We start from the raw sequence: 19,634 nt of genomic DNA, 5'->3' as shown, positions 1-19,634 counted from the left end.
CATTACTCTCTTGTCACTTTCAGTGCAATTAAAAACCTCATTCTCATACTGAATTCAGAATTCTATGTCAGCCTCCTTCTCTTGCTCAGGTTTAAGATCCTCCAGGCTGTTGGGGTGGGAAGGGGCAGGGAAGAAGGGACACGCTGTACCCTGATGAAGTCGAGCTAGCTTGGTGAGGCCTCTGCTGCTGCCTCGCAGTTCTGCTCTGGTGACATACTACCAGCCTCTTGGCGCCGGGTGCCTTTGCCAGTGGGCATCCCTCTGGGTGAATCCTGGCAAGACCGCTCAAGCCCAGCTATTTCTCCCGGTATAGACCCACTGCCACCACCTCCCGCTCAGGTAGGCAAGGGGGAGAATCTGGAAGTCCAGAGGCCAAGCAGATGTCTACCTGGTGACTGAGATGCAGCCCTCCCCTCCTCCCCCCACTTCTTTGCCTCGGGGCAGGAGTAGACAGTGGGGCACAGGGAAGGAATCACTTCTCACTGTGAACCCTGCCCCAGGTTGTCCACCTAGATGACCCCTCCTGCTTCCCCCCCCCCCCCCATGTAACAGGGACAATGAGGTGATGGGGTGGCTGTGGTTGACTGTGGAACCTAATATGCTGCCTTTTAGAAAACCTGGTGCAGTGCAGGGCAGGGAAGGAAGCATATCTGGCTTCTGGTTTCTAATAACTCTCTTAAATGTGAGGCATTTAGCACTTCTTCTTTTCAGCTGGGACTCTAAATGCCAGTTCCAGAGTAACAGGGAAACTCTTATTCTTCCCTCCCCCTTCTCTGTTTTATTTGCTTTAGGTTGTCTTGAGCAGGAAGTGTGGATCGCGTGGAACTTCCTGGTGGTCCCAGGTGAACAGAAGGACTGTAGACAGAGCTGGCCCTGGGGAGTTGTGGCCGACTCTCAGAAGCTGGACAGAGAGCCCAGCGCTGAGGGCAGTAGCTTCCTGGCTTTTCGGGCAATGTCACCTGTGTGTTCTGGTGGCCTCTTGCTGGACAGAGGCTGCTCAGTGCCTACAAGGCCAGGCAGAGGGCCCCCAACTCACTGGCCCAGGATGGAAGGCTAAGCTCTTTGCTAGTCTCCGTTGACTCATAGGTGGGCAGTGGGGGATGTCCCAGCCTAAATGATCTAATCCTCTGGGATCAGTCGCAGGGTGACTTAGGAACCAGTGGTGGTTGAATCTCCTTGGTGAAGCAAAGCCTAAAGGACAGGTCTGGGGGCAGGGCTGGAGCAGGGTGTTTTGCTGGTGCTGCTGCTATGGAGGCTGAACAGAGCTGGTGAGTTCACACTGTTTTTTGGGTACGGATGTTCCTCCGGTACCACAGTCAGTCTGCCAGTGGCCTGCCCATGTTATCAGGCCGAACAGCAAGCCGTGGACGTTCTTTCTGAGCTGCACACTCAGTTCTTGTACACAGACACTCTGCAGAGGCCTAGAAGCTGGGGGGTGATGGCCCAGGACCAGTGCCGACATCATTCTGCCTCCCCTTGACCTAAACCACCATCCTGTTCCGGAGAGTGAACCCTGTCCCCACCCCACCCAGGAGGAAACAGCTCCTCTGCCTTTTCCCCCTCCCATTTCTTTCTCTCTATCCTTCCTTTCTTTTTTAAACTCAAAATAGTAGGAACAACTCACTTCCTACCTACCATTCTTAGGGAGGCTCACTGCATTGATTCCAAGGTGGTTTTCAGAGCTAGCCTGTATTTTGAAGTATCTGGCACTTCTCTCCTAAAGAACAGAAGAGGAAAACAAACAAACAAACAAACAAACAAAGAAAACAAATTAAATTTCCAGGACATGGCTCTGATAGAGTACCTGCTCCCACGCACACGTGAGTAAGAGAAAGGAAGAAACACCATTGCTCTTAAAGCATTGCCCTCAAGCTGACTGTTGGCAGTCTTTTTTGCAGCCTGAATATGTCCCTGTTCTCAGTACCATCTGTTCTCACACACCTGCGACCTTTAAATAGGCCAAACGTTCCTGCAGCAATAGGTAATAGGAACGATCTCTATAAGCAACAGACCCTATCCAGGAAATGTGGTTTCTTTAAACTCACTGGATTCTGAAAGTTATTTATCATCTATAGGGAAAACATTCCAAATGAATTCTTAGTAGAAGATACAAAACATGGTTACTCTGTCTCTTTATTAGAAAGAGGAGATAGAGCTGAAAGCCTGGCCAGCCATTTTTTCCCTCTCAACGGAATTGCTTTTCCCTTGTTGTTTGGCTAACTTTTGGAAGAGTTTCTTTCTTTCTTTCTTTCTTTCTTTCTTTCTTTCTTTCTTTCTTTCTTTCTTTCTTCCTAAAAAAATACTGTACTGGTTCTTTTTTTTTTTTCTCCTTTAAAAAAATACTTATTTATTTTTAATTTACATCTAAGTTAGCATATAGTGCAATAATGATTTCAGGAGTAGATTCAGGTGATTCATCCCCTATGACACCCACTGCTCATCCCAACAAGTGTCTTCTTTAATGCCCCTTACCCATTTAGCCCATCCCCCACCTACAACCCCTCCAGCACCCCTCAGTTTGTTCTCTGTACTTAAGAGTCTCTTATGTGTTGTCCCCCTCCCTGGTTTTATATTATTTTTGCTTCCCTTCCCGTATGTTCATCTGTTTTGTCTCTTAAATTCCACATATGAGTGAAGTCATATGATATTTGTCTTTCCCTGACTGACTTATTTCTCTTAGCATAATACCCTCCAGGTCCATCCACGTTGTTGCAAATCGTATTGGTTCTTGAAGATGAGCAAGTTTCACATCACTGCACTCAAGGTTACATTTTAATTAGCATTATGGTGGCATTTTAGATTGTTCATTTTCTCACAACAGGACCACAAAAACAGTATTGTCCCATTTTATGTACGATCACACTGAGGCATGGAAACTTAGGACAATTTCTCCAAGTTTAGATAGTCACTGACTAACCGAAGATTTCAAGTCATCATGCTCTCCCAAATATTTAAGCAGTTATACCACTGTTGACTTTCTGACCCGCTGAGATATTTTTCTGTGGCTCTTGATGTCAACCCTTTGATCAGTGTTATTATTTTATTTTAAGTTCTCTTGGGAAGGTTTAAATTAAAAAGTACATTAACCGGAAGTATCTTGATTTTCTTATGGTGACTTAAGGAAATACGCAAGCAAAATTGTGGTCGGAATTTTGCCTCAATTTTTCGTGTTTTGTTTCAACATTTATCTTACTGGCAAATCATGTTTCTAACGCTTCTGTTTTAACTGGGAGACCCCAATAGCCTCCTGGAGTAAACATTTTAAGTTACTTAACACACAGAATCCCCGTCACCATGTTTATCTTCTCTATGAATGGACTTTCTTTTATGTTGTGTTTTCACTTGTATGATTAGCACTTCGTCTATATGTTCTTGAATTCTTTTCCTGTTTGCTTGTCTCTGCTTTTCCCTCTTTTTCTACAGATGCATAGTCAACTGGCTCTGTCTTGTTTATTTTTCTCAGCTCTTTTCTTTTTCTTTAATCTGTGGTGTGTGCCCTATCGTAGGAACAGGGGATTCAGGAGACTGTATTTTTGTCTTGGTCACAGCAGCACCAAAAAACCCCTCCAGAGAGTAAACGTTGGTGCTCCTGACTGCTCCGGGTTCTCCAACATTCAGGCCAGCAGTGTAGGTGGGAACTTGTCATGCTTCCTACCGGAGTAGGAAGCTAAGTCAGTCCTGAATCCTATGTGTGGGGCAACTCTGGGCAGCACTCCGAAGCCATCTGCTCCCTCAGAAACTGGTAGGAATCTTTTCTTTCCAGAAGCCTCTTTGTGTGGCTACTGGGACATGGCATCTGAGGGACGTGGGTGTCTGGCCTGTTTGCTGTCCTTTGACCCACCCCGCGAGTGCTTGCCACCACCTGACTTCTCTGAGCCCCCATTTCACTCTTGTAAATAAAGGAGATATCTTAAAAATCACGCTACAGCCTGGAGAGACAGGGAGTGGTCGGAAACCACGTGGGCCACCTAGAAGGCACAGAAGCTTTGGCAAGTTGAGTGCAGGCTGGTGGTGCACTAGCATGGCATTTGGAGAGACAGAACACAAATTTTAGGGTTGAAAAGAATCTAGAATCTACCAAGCCCAGCAGTCCCCAAAGCTTGTCTCAGCGCAGGGAGACACCGCTGTCTCAAGTGACTAATAGCAGTGGCAGAACTAGGGGAGGGAACTTGCAAAAAATGTATTTCTGGTCTCCAGGTTTATGAACCACTGCAAATTGAACCCTCTTCCAATCCCCTGTTTATAGGCGAAGCCCAGAACAGGTGTGTAACTTTTCCAACATCTGTGACTATTTAGTGACAGAACTAGACTATACATTTCCCCGAATTATTAATCCAGTTTTTCTTACTAGTGCAGCACAGAAATAATGTACCACAACTGTGCTTGGGGGAGGGGTGGAGGAGGTATTCTGCCGACATCATAAGAGCTAAATTACCAAGCAAAAGCTCAAGGTAATAGTAAAAGGGGCAGTGGGGGAGGGGGAGGTGCAAGGCAGATCACTTGGAATACTGTTTGTATGCAAACTTGAAAGCAAACAGAGGCCAGGAATGTCACACAGATCAGACTAATTTGATCCAGATCTGGGAAATCATTGCCCCGAGTGTGTTTATAGCCTCCGCTTCCTCTGCCCTCAGTTGCAAGGCTTGGGCTGGTCCTGATGCATGAGGTTAGGTAAATTCAATGGGAAGCCTTAGAGACCTGGGGCCAGGGAGATTATTATAACTCTTGTGCTCCCAGCACAGAAGTGAAGGTAGGAATGTATGATGTAGTTTTTTTTGCGTGTGTTTAAGGCAAAAAAAAAAAAAAAAAAAAAAGTTTGTGTGGCCATGGCGGAAAGAACATTTTAGGTCAAATAACAGGAAAAACTTGCTAAAACTCAGCCATTCCTCTGATGATCTGGGAACTTCCTTCCCTGCCATATTCAGATCGTGACTTTTTTTTTTTTTTTTTTTTCACAGCAGCGCAGCAGCAAGGCAGAAACTACCATTTGCAGAACAAATTCAGGTCAATCTTTTGGGTTGTCTGTCTTGCTTCTGTGCTTTAAGAAATTTGTTCGGTAACTATAGCAGGCCAGCAGCATGGCTGGCCTTTTCCCTGATTTGAATTAGCCCCAAGCATCAGTTCTAATCAGGAGCAGGATCCTTTTTTTAACCCTTCAGACGGTGCCAGGGCAAATTCCTCAGTGTATTCACGAGTCAAGGGACAGTATCTCTGGCAGGGAGATGTCTGGCAGGCTGGAATTTCTGGATGGCTTTTCCCACTGCAGGGATTCAAGCAAACCATTGTCATTCTTCCCTCTGTAGCAGGACAAAGAAAAATCCCAGCCCTTAGAGCATTGGTTCTGGCTCAAGGACATGAGTTTTCTTTCCTGCAAACAGGGACTGGCTCAGTGAGATGCCCCCAGAGTTGTGCTCTGTGTTGCCAAGATGCCTGTTCTGGCAAGCTTTAGAAAGAGGCTGCGTGAGAGAACGGGTCTCGATGCCCCTCAGAAGGACCCAAAACCTTCATTATTTAACAATTACTCAGCATCAGAGAAATTTTATCCCAAGAAAAAGGCTTAGATAACTTCATTAATATGGGTATTTTAAGAATTATAAGCAGAAATCAGATCACATTAAAGAGTGCATTTTTAAGCCAAGTACAAGTTAAACTGCCTACCAGGCTAAATAAGGAAACCGGTTAGTTGTGGATTTGCAGTGTTGTGTGTCTGTAACAGGCAGCACATGGACTGGGTGAGCCAACTTCCTGTGCCCTCCGGCCTCATGAACACCTCAGCACCTGGACTCTCTCTCCTACGGCTCCTCTGTAAAGACCCCTGTCATGGCAGTCACTCGGGCAAAAGTGACTTTGACCCAGTGGGAGGAGCCAGACCATGGTGTGCCGCAGAACTCAGTCTCTTCCCGGGCCTTGCAACAATCATTTCGTATCCAGAGTTTCTCCGAAGAGCTTTCGGTGGCCACATGATCACCTACAGTAGCAGTTCTCCCAGTGAGGTCTGCTAGTCAAAGCTATTTTCATGATCACATTAAGATGCTATTTACCTTTTTTCACTGTACTGACATTTGCATTGATGATGTAAAAGCAATGGTAATGTAATGTAAAAGCACCACCAGTGCCTTAGCGCTAATCAAGGCAACGGCACCCAAATGTTCCAGTAGGTGCTGCATTCTTCACTGCCACGTACTTGCAACCCCGAAACAGCCCCGCTAGTTTCATTTAAGAATGTCCTCAGGGGACAACTGGGTGGCTCAGTTGGTTAAACGCTGGACTTCTGCTCAGGTCAGGATCTCCTGGTTCATGGGTTCAAGCCCTGCGTCAGGCTCTGTGCTATCTCAGCTTGGAGCCTGGAGCCTGTGTTGGATTCTGTGTCTCCCTCTCTTTCTGCCCCTTCTTGGCTCACACTCTATCTGTCTCTCTCTCTCTCGAAAATAAATAAACGTTAAATTTTTTTTAATTTAAAAAGATTTTCTCCCTCTTTCCCTCTGCCCCTCTCCCCTGCTCTCTTACTCTCTCTCTCTAAAAGGAATGAATGAATGAATGAATGAATGAATGAAATTTAAAAAGAATGTCCTTGATGGGGGTGCCTGGGTGGCTCAGTCAGTTGAGCATCGGACTTTGGCTCAGGTCTTGATCTCAAGGTTTGTGGGTGTGAGCCCCACATCAGGCTCTGTGCTGATTGCTTGGAGCCTGCTTCTGATTCTGTGTCTCCCTCTCTCTCTTGCCCCTCCCCTGCTCACGCTCTGTCTCTGTCTCCCAAAACTAAATAAATGTTACAAAAACATTAAAGAATGTCCTTGACGAACCACAAAATATACTCATTTTGTTAAATCTCGGCCTTTAGGTACCTGTGTTTTTAACTTTCTATGTGATGCAATGGGAAATACACATTTAAAAAAATCTGTATTCCAAAGTATCATGTTTGTCTCAAGGAAAAACACTTGTGTAACTGTTTGAGCTACAGACTCAACTAGCTGCTTTTCACGGAACACCACTTCTACCTGAAAGAATGGCTGAGAGACAAATGGCAGTTATTCAGGCTTCGATATTTGGTAGACATTTTCCCGAAAGTTGGCAAGGGAGCCTGTCACTTCAAAGAAAATAGCTGATTTCCTGTATTTGTTGCCAATGGTAGAAATGAAGATTTCAAGTAAAAATGAGAACTTTTCAGCCACCGTGAGCTTCACAGCTTTATCAATACTTAAAGACTTATGATATCAGTGGTGATATTAACAAATGCAATTTTTAATACTGGATATTAATGTCCCAACATCAGGAAGGTGTGCATAACTCAGTGAATCAACATGTTCCAAGTGACCAATGCCTGATGTTACAAAATTACGCATGGGTAAAGATCACTTCAAAGTGTAAGATCAATGGATTTCAATGCAACTGAGATGAAAATGTTATTCATTTGGTTTCAGGTTCCACATTGTACTAACTTTTAATAAACTACTACTTGTGCACTTTTGGTATAGTATCAAAGAATATGCACAGTATTACGAAAAGGCTCATAAAATGCCTCTCTCTTTTCCAATGATATATCTGTGTCAAATCAGATTTTCTTTGTGTACTTCAACCAAAACAACACATCACAACAGATTGGATGTAGAAGCAGATAGAATCCAACTGTCTTCTGTTAGGCCAGATGTTAAAGGAATTTGCAGAAATGTAAAGCAATGTCACACTTCTCACTACTTTGTTTGGGAAAATATAGTTATTTTTCATGAGAATATATTATTTATGTCAGCGTGGGCTGATCAATGCTAGTTTTAAATTAATTAGACACCTTAAATTTCTGTTTTAATTTTGAATGTGTTAAATATTGATAGATATAATTCAAATAAAAACACTTTATGAGCCTCAATCATTTTTAAGAATGCAAAGGGCTTCTGAGTCTAAAAAGTTGAGAACTGTTGATGTACTGAAACTTCACATAAAAAAGCCATTCAAACTAGAAAGCATGGTAGAGTGGATAGAACCTGTGCTTTGGATTCAGACCCAGGTGAAAATTCTGATTTTACCATTTATTAGCTATTTGATTTAACCAATCATTGGATTGCTCCAAGTTTCAGTTTTCACATCTGTAAAATGGGAATAATAATACTGAACTTACAGATTGCTTGAGGGTTAGAATAACACTTGTAATGTACTTCGCATGGTGCCTCACAGTACGCACTCAAATATTGATTGAATGAATATAACAAGATGTTCAGTATATCAATGAGTGCTTTTAATGTTCTAGGTGATGAAATGGGAAATATACATTTAAAAAATCTGCTGTATTCCAATATTCCAAAGAACAGAGAGGGCTTAAACAGTAAACAGACAAACTTAACTTCCATAATGTGAGAAGTAAGAGAGATGATTCATTTTCAGAAATACCAAATAAAAGCTGTGCTGTCTAGTGAACAATAGGTTTATAACCCATTGGAAATATGCATGAACCACCCCCCCCCCCAACATAATGGAGTCCCAAACCCTTAGACACTTCACTTCCTGGTTCTTTTTGCCCCCCTTCTCCATTTCTCAGGCTTATTTTTCACAGGCTTTGCAATGAGCACGTGGCAAAGAACTTAGGTCTCTGCATCACCTCAAAGAATGTACATTTGTTCTAATCAGATTACTTTTTGGCCTTACATGGGCATAGATGACTTCCCAGTAAGGCTGTAACTGCTTAGTACTCAGCCAACGAGGAATCAGGAGGGACTTCACGCTAGGAGATAAATTGCCTGCTGTAACCACCAGGAGTGTGCCTGTCCATCAGACACCCGCTCCTCTAAGAACATTGATTAAAGCCTCGCTTCACTGTGCTCTGAGTCTCCATGTCCCTCCTTTGATTGGGGCAGTCGACTTATTTCTCACATATAACAAGAAATCCAGAGACAGAAGAGCTCAAGAATGTCACAAGACCAAGGTCCTTCCCATCTCTGTTCTGATCCCTCGGTGTCGGTTTTCTTCTTTGGGCAGGTAGGGGATGGCAGCAATGGTTCCAAGGCAGGACATGGAAGCAGAACAATGTCTTGAACAGGAGAGGGTTTTTTTTTTTTTTTTTTTTTTGGCCCTGTGGCTTTCTCTTGGCAAAGAGAAAACTTTCTAGATTGCTCCCCAACATACTTACCTTCATATTTCATTGATCTGAGTTTGGTCACATGTCCATTCCTGAACCAATTCCTGGTGGGAGTCGGGGGCAGGGGGAGAGTGGAGATGGTATGCTCCTCTGGCAATCAGGCCCAGTTCTGGCGCGGGGTGGGGGGTGGTGAGGAGTGGGGTCAAGCTCCCTTGAGGGACAAGCTTCGTCGGTGAAGGACTAATACATGAACAAAATCAGGGCTTTATTAGGTAGGGAAAAGAGACGAAGAGTAGGAACCATAAGGTAATCACACAAGATCTACCACATTCAGTAAATGGAAGTCTAGAGCTTTGGGTCTCAAATGCTGCTCAGCAGACTGGTTACATGGGAATCACCTGGGAGCTTGTTTAAAAATACAGTTCAAACTGTACTAGGCATACGAATCGCCCTGGGATCTTGTTAAAATGCAAATTCTGCATTTGTCACAAGTTCTCAGATAATGTAGCCGCTACTGGTTGATGAACCTCACTTTGATACACGAAGATGTAGATCTGCCACCCCCAGATTACTGACTCAGGGGGTCTCTCAGGTGATCCTGGTTTGGGAATTGGGTTCCATGTGGTACCCCACCTATGTACATGATCGACATGCATTCATTCCCTCATTCATTCATTTACTCATTTAATAAGCTTTTACAGAAACCTATACCCTACCAAGCCCTGTGCTTATTGCTGAAACTCTAGTCCATACTTTGTTGGGGAGGGAGAGCACCTATAGGCAGATGTCTTTAATGTAATGTGAGAAACGCTCTAAAAAAACTGGGCATGAAGCGTCCTGTTAATGGGGTTTTGGGGTGGCGGTGGGGATCTGAAGCTGACGGCTGAGAAAATTCTTGAGATGTCTTTGGCGCAAAAGGGTGATTTTACTAAAACACAGGGACAGGAACTGTGGACAGGAAGAGTTGCTCTGGAGTTGTGAAGAGTGGCTGGTTATATACTATGGAGTTGGGGGAGGTAAGGGCAAAAGAGAGGCCTCCAGAAGGACTTTCATATGCTAAAGAGGACTCCTGAGATACCAGAGTCCTACGTATTGTCAAGCTAAGGTTGTTTTCCCTCTAGTCAGGCATTAACATTAGGACAGTAGGGGGTTCCTGGGGAAATGGTATACTCTGTATTTGCCTCAAGTATTTGTCAATGGGCTGCAGGTTATAAGGAAATTTAATTTCCTTCTTGCCTTTTTTCCCCTTATCACTGTGATTGAAGGGCAAGATGATGAAGGTAGGGTGACAGGGAAAGTTGCACAGATGAGGACATTTGAGCTGGGCTCTCTTTGGTCCCCAGAGTGAGACAATACGTGTGCATGAAAGCATGGAAGTATGAATGAGCCAAGTACATTCAGGGCACAGTGAAAGGTCTCTGTGCCTCATGTACAGGCTGAGATGGGGATGAAGGAAGGAAAGGTCAAAAGGCTTGGCTGGGGCTTGATTATGAGAGGCCTTGAATGCTGTATTAAATCACTCTGCAGCTGTTCTCAAGTTTGCACATTAGAATCACTTGCAGCGCTTTAAAAAAATCCTGATGCCCAGGTCAATTAATCATACTCTCCTGGTGGGGGGGAGGCAGGCATCAGTACATTTTGGAGCAGGTGATGCAATGTGCAGCCAATTTGAGAACCACAACCTTGCAAGAGCCAATGCCTGCCCAACCTGTTTGCATAGAGCACGCTCTTCAGCGCAGAGAGAGCCCGTCCTTCCTAAATGCACTTTTCATTCCAATTTGATATTCAAAATCAGAATTATTAAAAGGCTTTTATGCCACAGAGGCCATGTGATGGGCATTGGAATGGAGCCCCCCTGCACAGGGGCCTGTGGGGTGCAGGCGGATGAAGCCTGCCCTTTGTTCTCCCGCTTGGATCTGTGAAAGCTGATCCCTGAGAAGCTGCAGCCGGGCAGAGGGCACCCCTTCCACTCACTGGCCTAGACCACGGGGATCTTTGACCAGATAAATCTGCAGAGTGTTTGCGGAATGAGAACACATCCCCCTCCCCCTTTTTACTAACCGAGTACCTATTCGGGAATTTGAGCATATTTTTCCTTGATAAGATGAAAAGATGAAGTCTCCACATTTCAAAGCTGACAGAAGAATGTTTTTGCAGGCACTTGACAATATGAATTTGGAATGCCTAGTCCTGGTTTTGATCTCCGTCTTCAGCTGCTAAAACGTTATCGTTAATAAAAGTCGCCCCTTCTCTCATTTATCACCATTAAAGCCCCTGAAATAAAGTCTTTCAAGTGTCCAAATGTTGCTATGAAACTTTTGTAGCTGTTGTTCTATCAAGTTGCAGAATTTCTGGAGTGTTTTGAATTAAAAAAGTATTTAAAACGATCCCATGTATAAAACATAAACACAGCTAAAAAACAGCACTCCAAACTTGTTTACCAACCAGCTCAATCCCCCAGTTTTTAGTCCATAAAATATTCAGCCCGTCTTCAATGGAATGGAACGAGTCCTTCCGGGGGGAGACAATGGAGAATGGAGGCTGATGTATGCAAATGCCGCCTCCCAGCAGGCTCCTGGGGACGCCCGCCTAGCTTTGGGCTGACTTCGGCTTGGCCCTTCAGGACTGTTTTGACCGTGTCCCGGTTTACAATTCCCCACCCAACACACGGGAGGTGAAGTGGTGCTTTATTTTCAGAATTAAACTGCCTTCCAGGAAGCCTGGGGTCCCCTTTGCTTTTTCTCGGCCCCCAGATGAAGGGGGGTGGGGGGGCGTGCAGCCGCTTCTCGGCAGTGATTCACAGGCCTTCCTTGCACATTTTTCAAATAATTCCCCCAGCCTCTTCCTTTCCTGATAGTCCCAGCTCTCCCCACAACCAAACGATGTGTAATCACCTTGAAAAGAAATATAAAGCAGCTATCTGCAGCCCTGACTCAAAGAACTGGATTCTATGGAAATTACAGGCTTTCATTCTGATCGTGCAGATGTGACTAGGAATCCCTGCCATAGCTAACGCAGAAAGGGAACTGGCCTCCAGGCGCACAGACGTGCCAGTGTGTGGGTGGCCCCGAGCAAAGCCAGCCCCTTCTGGGCAGGCCGGGCTGGGTTTGAGTCCCTGCGCAGGAGGCCCTTGCTGATGCCTGACCACTTACGGTGAGCATATATAATTAGTCAACAAAACTTCGACAGTCCCCCCCAACCCCCCTCCCCCGCCCCGCACCCCGCACCGTGCCTGCATTCCCACAGCCACAGTTGTTACAGTTGTGCTGTGGCCCCCCATTCCTCACTTCCACTGAGTGCCTGGCTCTCCCAAGCCCCTGCCTGGATACAAACAAGCTGGCCTTTGATGACAGGAAGGGAGTGGAGTTTTAATCTTGGTTCTCTGGGACGTTACCTCCCTCTTGGTGGATCAGCATTTGCTTTCAAAATACTAGGAATCATTGCTATTATTATTTTACCTTACAGGGTTATTGTTGCCCTAATTAATTTAGCCAAGGCTCTTAGAAAGCAGTAAATGCTGAGTGGCCTTATTAGTCCTCATTTTAAAAAGCACTTTAACATCCCCGGGCAGCAGGTCTGATGAGAAGTGCTACTTATCTTGAGGCTCATGCACGTTGCTTCTTCTTAACTGGTTCTCACAGGGCTTTTTAGTCCCTCTGATGAATATGCACCGGTTCCAAATGAATCATATTGAAAATTAGGCAGGGAAGTGAATTTTATCTTTAAAGTAGATCAATTCCAGTTTCTAACGAAGGAAAAAGAAGAAATAATTTCCTGGTAACGAGGAGGGAGACACATAGCCTGCATTTTGGAGAGAGATGGGACAAGGGTTTGGGTTTAAAGTTTAATTAGAAAATGTCTGCCTAAAAGAAAAAGCCGTTTTGAAGCTTGCTCACAGCCTGGGGCTCTTGTTTCAAGCCATTTTCATGTCTTCTCTCTCCTTTCCCTTCCCCTTCTTCATTTCCTCTCTCTCCCTCTTTCTCTCCTCCCCTTCCCCCCCCCCCCCCCCCAACTACCAGGGAGGAATATAGTACAGGCCAAGGGATGAGTCTTTACAAGACACATTAGTACATCTTGGGTGGTGCAGAAAGGCAGGGATTACAAAGACAGGGGATGGGTTGGCAGATGATGTGCCTCGCCCCAGCCCTGCAGATTCCACATTCTTCCCCCAGGGTAGCAGCCCCAGGTGCCTGCGAGCCCATACTGCCAGCAGCCCCCGAGGTCACCAAGTGCCTTGGGAGCCCAAGGGTTTTCTGGAAGCCTGTCCAAGCTGCACCTCTGTCGCTGAGGATGTACCAGGATGTGCCAAACTCTTACTCTGTTTGACAGTTTTAAAATCACTGTTTACATGTGCTTTTAATTTTTATTTAACAAAGGAATAAATACTTTATAATGAAAGACAAGTTGGTGATTAAAAATCGTTTTATTGATGGCTAGCAAACACAAAGAAGGGCTGATATAAATTTTTATGAGCTCGGCAAGGACCAGCTGCTTGCAGGCAATCCCTCTTCCCCTGAAGCAGCGTGCCTCTCACTTTCCCCCAACTTTGTTTTGGCCTAGTAATTCAATCCTGTTTACACAATTGCTCATCCGTTATCCCCCTGTTTTTGATTACCAACTGGTGTTTATTTTAAATGTAGTTACTGGCCAATTAAATAAAAATTAACTACATTTAAAGACAGGGTTCCCGATTACTGGATTAGTGCTTCTTCCTTCCGCGAATATTCATTCTTCTCTAGGCTGTTCGGAGAACAGAAATCCCAAAGGCAAAGTCCATTACCCTTTTTGCCAGGGCTCCTTGGGGCAACTATCTTCAAGACCCAGAGCTGTAGGAAGTAGGGATGGGATGCTCTGTTCACCCATTAGGACCTGGAGCAAGCTGGGCCGTAACCAGAGCTGTTTCCTGTTGTGATTCGGTTAAACCATTTCTGATTCAAGACAGACTCTCCTACCAGAAGGTCAGATTTATTTCACCGAAGAAAAGGAAAAATACCCATCTTCTGCTTGTCTTTGTTTTTGAGGACAGCTGGAATGCATCTTCCTTTCCACCCAAACACTGAACACTGCTCGGTTGGGTGAAGGAGAGGCTGGCTCCCTTCCTGGGCTGGGCGGAGCCCGTGGGCTTAATCAGTCAGCTTCAGGGAAGAGCAGAGCTGAAGGCTTCCTCCTTTCCAAATCAGTCCCATTGTGCTAATCACCTAGATAATCTGATATGGATATCATTCATTCTAAAATGAGAACAAGAAGCACATCTGTGACAGAAGTCATTACTCCAAGCCTTCTTCAGTCTCAACATGTGCTTGTGTAGATTGCACACATGTATGTAAATTCTATAGGGGTGTATCTCAAGTTACAGCGCCTGCCCATCAGGAAACATCTTCTCTTGCCTTTGCCTGACATAAAGCTACCCATCGTTCAAGGTTCGACTCAGGCCCATCTTCTCCTTTATGAAGACTTTCCCTGGGACAATGAGTCAAGTCCTAGTTCAATCACTTAATAGCTGTGTGACCCTTGGTTAACCCACAGAAGTACTCTAGTTCTCATTTTCCTAATACGGACATGGAGAATTATGGTTAAGATCAAAAGGTTTAATAAGTGTGAAGATATTGTTAATTTCTACACAGATGTGAGGTACCATTATTATTCCATTATGCCTCTTTATTATGATTGCATCCTACAAAGCTATTTGGGCATTCATTATCTCCTACCTCACATTATCACTTAACTGTTTCTGACATACCTGCCTATTCTTTTTAATTAGGTTGTAAACTTTCAGAAAGTAAATAATAAAAGATAGATTTACCTTCAAGAAGCATCCAACCTTGTTTATAACAGTAAAAAATGGAAAATTGCCTAAAAGGAAAATAAAAAAGGATTGAGATGAGTTAAATAAAGTACACAATATAATGCAGTTTGGCCATTCAAATGAAAGGAAGGGCTTGGTGCTGTGATGTAGAGAGCTAGAAGGAGCATCACTCTCATCTTACAAGGCAAGTAACTGGATTCATTTTAAATCTGTTAAAGACTGTCAGAGAGCTGGAGTTGCAGAGCCAGCAACCGGTCCCAAACCTAAGAAGAGATAACGTCTGCAGAGAAAAGGAGACTACAAAGTACTCACTCAGGGTGGATGCCACTGGACACCAGTAAGAAGAGTTAGACTAAAATAGCAGATAAATTGTGGAAGACCGAATGTGGGATGACAGGCAAGTATGAAATCCCTGGGGGCCATAGTCTGGGGAGGCCCATAGTATGGGGAGGCCATAGTCTGGGGAGCACTTCTTCCATGCTTTTCCCACAACCCCAACAATTGCTCAGAGAAGAGATTGGAAAGATCTCTTAGGTGGGCCCATCATGTTGCAGACCTAGGAGAGTGGTAGAGTAGTTTTGTGGGAGAGCAAGAAACTCCAGCTGGATCCATCCCTCCCATCTCCAATAGGGAAAAAAAAAGCCTAATCTGTAGAGGGAGAGCCCACCAAGCACTACTGCCCTAGGGCATTGGTGAAAACTCACTGCACCTGGTGAAAGGAACCAACGGAAAAAAATCAAGGAGGGACAGGATTATAGACTGGGACCACAATACAGCTGGGGTAGAGACAAGAGAACTGAGAGACATACCCTTTCCCTAATCCAGAGATACAGTACCTGCCTAAAACTGAGGCTAATTCAAAACACAAAGAAAAAACTCCCACACTACTTCTCTCCCACTGTCAAGCTAATAAGCTTCGAATAACAAATAACAGAATACTACCAAGAGAGGGATGAAAGAGAAACAAGAGCACATAAAGAAAGTCTCTGACGTACAATGGAAAGAGAAGACTTAAAATTCAGAGTCAAACAGCTAGTGCTCTGGTAAATTCACTTCCATCCATCCAAAACACAAGATATATCTTGCAGGATATCAGATACCTCTGTAGTAATTTCAGGCCTTGAGGATAAGCATAGCAATTCAAACCTAGATCAATTCATGCCACTACATTAAAGGCCTAGCAGAAGGAAAGGTGACTCCATAGTAAGGCTAAAAACTATTTACCCCAGTCTCTATTGGCCTATACAAGATGACTGGCTTTCAACAGAAAATTACAAGGCATATAAAAAGGCAAGATAAAATATACTCCAAAGAGACCATGTAATCATCAGAACCAGACACAGACAGATGTTGGAACTGACAGGAAGTTTTTTTAAGTTTATTTATTTATTTTGAGAGAGAGAGAGAGAGAGAGAGAAAGAGAGACAGAGGGGCAAAGAGAAAGGGGGAGAGAGAGAGAGAATCCTGAGCAGGTTCTGTGCCAAGAGTGCAGAGCCCAACGCAGGGCTTGAACCCACAAACCGTACAATCATGACCTGAGCTGAAACCAAGAGTATGTTGCTTAAGGGACTGAGCCACCCAGGTGCCCCTGACAGGAAGTTTTAAATAAGTATGATTAATATGTTAATGACCCTCGTAAAAAATGTGGGCAACATGTAAGATCATATGGCTAATTTCAACAGAGAGACAAAAATCTATTAAAAAAAAAGAAAAAAAAAAGAAATCAAAATGCTAGAAATGAAAACCACAATAATGGAGACAAAGAATGCTTTTGAGAGTTTCATCAATGGACTTAGAAAGATGAGCATCAGTGAACTTGAAGGTAGGTCAATATAAATGACTGAAACTGAAATACCAAGGAAAAAAAGAGTGGGAGGAAAAACAGAACATAACACCCAAGAGTTTCAGGACATTATTAAACATTCTAACATACGCATAATTAAAATCTTAGAAGATAAAGAGAGGAATACAAGAATTATCTGAAGAAATAATGACCAAGACTTACCTAAATTTAATGTGAGATCCAAGGAGCTCGGAGAACACAAAGTAGGATGATAACACACACACACACACACACACACACACACACACACACTCGTAGGCATATCATCATATTCAAAATCAGCTGAAAAACAATAAGAAAGAGAAAACATTAAAGGCAGCCAGAGAATAAAGAAATTGCCTACTATGGAACAAGGACAATGGGAACAGACTTCTCAGAAATAATGTAAGCCAGATGACAGTGAAATGATACCTTTAAAGTGCTGAAAGAGAAAAAACCTGCCAACCCAGAGTCCTACACCCAGGAAAAATATCATTCAAAAAGAAAAAGAAGTAAAAGACTTCTTCAGACTGACAAAAACTGAGGGAATTTCTTACCAGAGGATCCCCTCTATAAGAAATGTTAAAGGAAGTTTTTCATGCAGAAAGAATATGATACCAGATGGAAAATTGGATCTACACAAAGAAATGAGGACCTTGGAAATATAATAAATAAATAAATAAATAAATAAATAAGTAAATATAATAAATATAGTAAATAAATAAATAAAATAAAATTCATTTCTTTTCTTATTTACAATTGCTCTAAAAGACAGTTTTTCACTGTTGAAGACAGGGATAGTGGAAGTGTACTCTCTGTGTTTATAGTGAGTGTAAACGTGAAAGATTTGAAAACAAGAGCACAAAGATGGAAGGGAGGAACTGGGAATACACTGTTGCTAGATCCTCATACAACACAGGAAAAAGTGTGATATTTGAAGGCAGACGCGGATTAAAGATGTGTTTTGTAAACCCTAGAGAAACTACTAAAAATATTTTTAAAAGACGGATGAATAATAAGTCAATAGGGAAGATAAAAGGGAACAGTAAGAAATTCTCAATGACCACAAGAAAACACAGGAAAAGAAAAGAAAAAAGAAACAAAAGACAGACGGAACAAGTGAACTCACCTTACTTATAAAGACAGAATGGTTAAAAATAAAAGGATAAAGAATATGCCATGCAAACACTAAAAGAAAGAAAAAAAAACTGGAGTAGCTAGGTTATCAAAGTACACTTCAAAACAAGATACGTTTTTAAGGATAAAGAGGCATAATACATAATGATAAAGGGTTTAGTTTTCTAAGAGAATATAATCAACCAAATTTGGATGTGACTAACAGCAGAGCTTCGATCGACATGAGGCAAAAAGGAATAGAACAAAAAGGAGAAATACACAATTATCTCTCAGTAAGGGGTGCCTGGGTGGCTCAGTTGGTTGAGCATCCAACTCCTGATTTTGGCTCAGGCCACAATCTCACAATTCATGGGTTTGAGTCCTGCATTGGGCTTTGCACTGATCTAATGTTAGGAATCTAATGATCTCCTAACCATCTCTCTCCTAAAGAGAAAGTTTCAAGGGAAATTAAAACACATTTTTGACTGAAAGAAAATAAAAACTCAACACATCAAAATTTGTGCAATGCAGCTAAAGTAGTGCTGAGAGAGAAATTTAGGCATTAAATGCTTAGAAGAGAAAAAAGGTTCCCAAACAATTATCTAAGCCTCCACCTTTAGAAACTAGAAAAAGAAAAGTACACTCAAGTTACGCATAAGCTAAGGAAAGAAAATAATAAACATTAAAACAGAAATCAGTAAAATTAAAACAGAAAAACAATAGGGAAACATTAATAAAACCAAAAGCTGATTCTTTGAGAAGACTGATAAAATTGATAAACCTCTAGCCAAACTGACCAAGGAAAAAAGAGAACAGATGTAAATTACCAATGTCAGGGACAAAAGAAGGGATATCATTATAGACCCCTAAAATATTAACAAGATTATAAGAGTATATTATTAACAGCTCTATACCCAGAAATTTGATAATTTATATGAAATGGATTCCTTGAAAGAAACAAATTACTAAAGCTCACTCAAGAAGAAACAGATAAACTGATAGTCTAATATATATTAAAGAAATTTAATTTGTGCTTTAAAAACTTTCCACAAAGAAATCTCCAAGCCCCAAAATTTTTACTGTTGAATTCCACCAAACTTTGAACAAAGAAATAGTATCAATTAAACACAACTATCTTCGAAAATAGAAGAGGAGGAAATCTTCTCAATTCATTATATGATACCAGATTACCCTAATACCAAAGCCAGACATGCCATCATGAGGGAAAAAAAAAACTACAGAACAATATCCCCCCATTAACATAGGTGGAAAATGCCCTTAAACCCCTTACCAAAATATTAGCCAATTTAAAGCAGCATATAAAAAAGATATTCATTACCAAGTGGCATTGGTCTCAGAAATGTGAAACTGGTTCAACATTTGAAAATCAATCAATGTAAGTCACCAAATTAACAAACTAAAGAAGAAAATGGATGCAGAACAAGCATTTAACAAAATTCTAGCCTCATTCATGATTAAAACTCTCAGCAAAGCAGTAGCAGAAACTTCCTTAACCTAACAAGAGACATCTATAAGAAACCTATAGCTAATATCATACTTAATAGTAAAAGACTGAATCCTTTTCCCCTAAGACAGGGGAGAAGGCAGGGATATCTATTCTCTTTCAACATAATACTGGAAGTCCTAGCCATTTCAATAGGACAAGACATAGAAATAAAAGGCTCTCTTCATAGATGACTTAATTGTCCATGTAGATATTCCTAAAGAATCCATACAAAAGTACTAATAAATCTAATAAAGTCTCAGGAGATGATCGAAAGGCAGTGCATACAAATCAATGATAGTACTATATGCCAGCACTG

This window comes from Leopardus geoffroyi, chromosome C2, assembly GCF_018350155.1.
Source record: "Leopardus geoffroyi isolate Oge1 chromosome C2, O.geoffroyi_Oge1_pat1.0, whole genome shotgun sequence".
NCBI classification, from domain to species: domain Eukaryota; kingdom Metazoa; phylum Chordata; class Mammalia; order Carnivora; family Felidae; genus Leopardus; species Leopardus geoffroyi.
The sequence above is the reverse complement of the archived record's forward strand: the minus strand, read 5'-3'. Positions refer to the sequence as shown.